The sequence below is a fragment of the Elaeis guineensis genome, chromosome 11 (assembly GCF_000442705.2).
Source record: "Elaeis guineensis isolate ETL-2024a chromosome 11, EG11, whole genome shotgun sequence".
In the NCBI taxonomy this organism is placed as follows: domain Eukaryota; kingdom Viridiplantae; phylum Streptophyta; class Magnoliopsida; order Arecales; family Arecaceae; genus Elaeis; species Elaeis guineensis.
In genome coordinates, this window is record NC_026003.2 from 96,224,392 (window position 1) to 96,230,250 (window position 5,859).

A 5,859-nucleotide genomic window follows, 5' to 3' on the forward strand; every position below is an offset into this window, starting at 1 on the left:
TATATGATAATAATATCTTTTATTAATAAATATAATATATAATATAATATTATTATATATAATAATATAGTATAATATAGTATATTATTATCTTATTAAAATAATATAATATATTATATTATAATAGTTTATTATAATATCATAATATAATATTATAATATACTATATTAAAATATAATATATATATTATAATAATTATATAATATTATTATATATAATAATATAATATAATATATTATATTATTACTATTATTATTATAAGATTAAAGAGATATTTTAAAAATTTAATTTCATATTATCGGTAATCTGATTGTCATACCAAACTTGTCCAAGATTTTCAATAATTTTACTGCAACATTACCTACATATATCAAACACAGTAATTAACATTATTGATAATTTAATGATGGCAATCTATCTTGAAGGCAATCTAGATTACCTTTCAAGATTGCCTAACGATGCACCAAACGCAACCTAAAAATTTTTCAAGTTGGAGAGTTGAGGAACATCAATTTTCAAGTTCCAAATTGCAACCACAAACAGACAACTCATTATTTGCTTCTCACAAAAATGGATGGAACTCTTACTTCTATCTAATTACTTGGTTTAATTGTTGCATGACGCATCCATGATCCTTGACCTTAAATCATGAATATTGAGGACCTTGTTGAAGACTCACCAAGATTGGTCGAGCAACAAAATTCATCCAACCTATCTCATTCTCTGGTTCCTTGTACACTTGTGTATCTCAAAGTCCACTCCTTACAGATAAAGTGAAAAAAAAATAATAATATTGAAATAATATAAATAAATAGTTTTTTCGCAATATTTAGAGACAAGAAGCCTTAGAATGTAGAGTAACATTCTTCCTTGTATCTGGTCAAAGGTTTCATTTGAAATGTGTCTGTTCTCCTCACCTTTCCGGCTCAAGTATTATTCTTTCAACTTCACATCAAATTGGGTTATATATCTTCGTACATTGCATTAGCAATTAATAAATGGATTGTGAATTTAATAATTTATAAATGGTACTATTATGATATTGTATTTGATATTTTCGCTGCATTATAAACTTGCAACTATTGGGTACACGTATATAGACATGCATATATATTATAACTAGTAAAATATGAGACATCATTTGTGCAAGTCATTGTTCACTAAATAGAAAATCTTTATTATCCAGCAAATGACAATAGTTTTAATGATATCAAAGGTTACAGGCTAGTTCATAACAAAGAAAAAGTTGATACCAGGATAGAGAACACATTGCATTTCGATCACTACGTACCACCCACCGAAATGTTTATTTAATTAGTGTCTGGCCTTCAACATAGGGCCATACATCTTATTTTAGACTTCAAAAGAAGAGCAGCCAAGATGATATACTCTTGACTATTATATTTGCTATTTGGAATAAGATCTTCCCATCAAAAGATTTAAGTAGCTCTAGGAACTCGCATGATCTTTGTGTATGGTTTGTACAAGTAGACTTTGCGTCCGTTGATTGGTTGAATTGGTCTTGCATTGTCCTTCTGCAGAAAGGTAATTAATCACAAGATAGACCAGTTCGTCGACCATCAGCAAGAAACAAAATTGTTCAAGTAATCTAACGCTATAGCATTGCATTGAATATGGATAATTCTCAATCAGCCAACTTACATCACCTACAGCAGTCCTTAGTAGCTCTACTTGTCTTTCTGATACAGTCCTCACCTAAAATCATAATGAATTGATCATAAAGAGGAAAAGCTTAGGAAAGGACACAAGCACAAGAGGTAAATTAAGATGATTCAAACCTCTTGTAATAGGATCCAAGTAACATTCTCGGTGCAAGGCGGAGTGGTTAGAGAACCAGAGTATCTATAATAAGGAGTTCCTTTCTTTATTGCTGGTGGAGATAAATACCCCACAACAACCTCATCTTTTTGCGTTGTTATCAGATACTCCAAGTACTTCCTCAGCTGAGCCAATAAAGATTAGCCTGCTTAAGTTGGTGTGAAGAGGAAATGGTAAAAGAAGGTAAAGTTCTTCTGATGTCAAACCTCTGAAAGGAAGGGATCCGGGGGGGAGCCAAATTGGTATATGATGCCAATGACAGCTATGCTTCCATCTAAACTCATGTGAACCAAATGCAACTCCAGCGGATACCTACAAGAACAGATATAGGACTTGGGTTACAATCACCAAAAGATCAAGGCTGGCAATTGACTTCCAAGATATGATAAATTTGCTATGATTTTTGGGTTATCACAAAGAGGGATAATATCATGAAATATTTTGTGATGATCTCTTGGAATCAATTTCTCTAGGATTAATTGTCTACAGAGGGGAGCAGTGAATATTGCAGCATTTTTTATTAAAAAAAAAAAGCAAAGTGTTAACATGTTTGCATGCTTGTGGGCATGCATATTTCTTATTTTTCCACTCTTAGGAACTTTACAAATATAAAATTTAAATTCTAAATATAACAACTTAGGATCTCATCTAAACAAGACAATCCGAAAATTGGGTTGCTTAATCCTTTATAAATATCAAGATCTTTCGAGCATATACTAACATGCAAATAAACACATATCCACCCGGGTCCTTCCTTATGTAAGCCCAAATATCATCACTAGGCTAAAGATCTAAATTTGATCAAATTCAATCACAAATATCATGATCAATTTGTGATTCATTCCATGAGGCCCATACTGTAATATATATCTCTTCATATGCATGAATTGTATGATAAGTCCATTCTAATAGGATAGATTATAACTATCCTAGAGATGTCATCCAAAAAAGATTAGATAAAAGATATTATTTCGGTTCCTTGATTAAGAAACCCATATGGGCATGTATTTCATCTCATATTAGTTGTATGTTGGAAAGATCTTAACTCAAATACTACCCATGCAAGCATATATTAGACCTACATTAGTTATATATTAACAAGATTTGGAAACTTATATAAGGCTAAGAAACCCAAATAATACCTTTTGGCTAGTCCTTTTTAAGTGAGATCTTGGATGCTTATAAATGGTATCAAAGGTAACCCAATCTACAATCTATGTGGACTTGGGGATATGCAATATGTGCCCATTTGGAGCAGACAATGGGGCTAATGTGGCATGATGTTTATAAATTGAATGGAATTAGATTTGGACCCTTCACCCAATAAGAGCACTAGGACTTAAATAAAGGGAGTATGTCACAACCCATATGTAAATACTTGTTTTATATCAACTAAGAGATCTTGATTATCTCTTAGCTAGTCCTTTCTAGATGCGGTCCTAGATTGTCACACTAAATCAAATAAAGTATTATTAATTGAAATGCTCGATTTTTAATTGTCTAGGATAGGTTGTTATTTGAAAAGGGTAAAGCACACCTTATAATTTTGAGCGGTCTTGGCCAGGTTATTACACTAAATCAAGTAGAGCATCATTAACTAAAATCTATGGTTTTTGAGCCTCCAAGACATGTTGTTACTTAGAACTGTAGAACATATTTCGAGTTAAGAGACCCTAGACATGTTTCTAATTCTAGAAAAAGGTTTATTTCTCACAAAATGCCACATAATTATAGAATTTCTTCTTCCCCCTCTCCACTAAGGGAAAAAAGCAAGCTCTACTCAGGTTTTGAATAGTTTCTCAACTTTTATTTGGTCAAAGCTTACTAAGAATGGCTTAATAAATCATCATATAATAAATGTTATTTATATAAAACATATGGAGTGGTGCTAAAGTAACTTTGTATGGTCACTCATGTTCATTAATTTCAAAGGGAGCTATTCAAAGGGACAATTAGAATACATTGCACCAAATGACTTGTTGAATGACATTTTCAAGTTATATCGAAATTATTTTTGAAATGTACAAATCCTATTTCAAAAAACCCCCATATTCTAGTGGTACCTCCCTCAAGACACCCAATGTCCCTCCCTGGGCCACCCAATGTCACCCTCCCCATGGTAAATTTATGGGACTGAAATAAAGGCTGGAGATGGAGTGATACAAAAGGTACCTCCGGCCCAAAAATTTATGCTCAGCAGGTGAGTGCCAGTGACATTGTTGAAGAACATAGGCCTTGCCATCAATCAAAAGAAATCCTGCACCAAGTCTTGTCCCTTCAGTCCAGTTAATCTGCATTCACATAAAAAAAAATAAAAAAAAGTATATAAATAAATTTTTAAAAAGAATAATAAAAAAAAAACTGAAATAAAACCGATAGATAGTATAAAACATAGTAATATCTTTCCGTTTATTTAGTGAATAGGTTAAGAGGACTTTTGCCTTTCTATTTACAAATAGAAAAGAAAAGAAATCATTGGCTCCTTTTTTTTCATCATCTTCTTCTTACCCTTATTTCGTAACCCCTATTTTGCATAATTGCATAGGTGCTGTTATAAAATGTCATCAAACTTCCAATACTAGAATTCTCTTTAATATTCTTATGATTTATATCTATTGGTGACTGCTTCTTTCCATCTTTACATGCTGCCCAATCTGGATCCAGCTCTCCCCAGTGTTCAGGCCCAAATTCACTATTTTCATCATAGTTAAAATACTTCTCATCTCCTGCCATATCAAAGACAAAATTAATGAGTTCTGTATAATTAAGTTATCTAGTATAAGATTGACTATAATTTGATGCTAAGTAAATATAACTATAGACATCTTTAACGAAGATAGAAATATTACCTTATAACTATCGCACAAAGGACTATTTTGTTTTGCAACTGTTGGTAGTGTTTGGGGTGTACAAGGAATGGGGTACACCTTGTGTTGGTGTCACACACAGAATTTTCAATTTTTTTTAGGATATATTTGGATATTCTTCTAAGATGGACTAAAATCCTATAGGAATTGAACTTGGCCCATCCAGCACTAAACAATGTACATAGCTTGCATCTAATATTATAGATATGAGGTCAGACGTAGCTCATGTTGATTGGATCTCTTTCAGTCTATTGTTATAGGATGGAAAAATTTGGTGGTGTAATTTTTTTTTCTCTCTATAGGATTTAGGTCAGTCCACTCTAAAAACTTTCTGTGAATACTATGAAATGGCCTCACCTGTGCTCTTGTCAATCCTACTAATTTGTATAGGATTATCCCAAACAAGCCCTTAGTTTTGCTCTCTTTCATTCCCTCAATGAAATTGAGATGACATTTGTCACCATTTCTTGATGAAAAAATAAAGAAAAAAACTATAGCAACAGGGATGAAATAGAAAAGCCTAAGCTTTTTTTTTTTAAAGCAAAGAAATTAAATCTAAGATGGCTCTAGGTTCCAATTAAACAATGGAAATCTAAACCAAATCAACTTCTCCAAAACCTAGATCTAGATCCAATTCTCTCGCAAACCACCCCTATTCCTACCTGCACAAACCCCCCCCCCCAACCCCCGCACCTAGAAAAGGAAAATTCTTTAGTTAGCAATGGAGTTTATGTTCGCTTAAACTATTAGATTATCTGGTCCAACACGGTTCTTTCAAGCATAAGCAAAAATGATGAAATTCTGCAAAGTGCATTTCCCACTCAATTAAAACTCAGATCTTAGTTTAGGACAAAGATTTAAATAACAGCATTATAACAATTATCATGATGGTAACATGTTTTTAGCAGTATAATGGTCTATATTATAATATATAGATAATGATTATTATTTTATTTCAAAGGGATAAAGATAAATATGAACTATAATTATCAAAGTCCAATTTTTTTTAATCATGAAATCTCAAGTTGTTAAATAGAGGGATATGGCATCATTTTTATCTAATGGCTATTTCCAATTCCTCGTAAAAGGTTGTAATTTTTTTTTGTTTCTGACAGAAAATTATTTTTTTCATTAGATTTCTCTTCGAAAAGCC

General features: G+C 32.0%; 1 pseudogene; it reads right to left on the reverse strand.

The window, feature by feature from the left end:
• Positions 1 to 1,449: 1,449 nt before the first annotated feature.
• LOC105037375 (alpha carbonic anhydrase 7-like) overlaps positions 1,450 to 5,859 on the reverse strand; it is a 60,693-nt pseudogene continuing 56,283 nt past the window's right edge.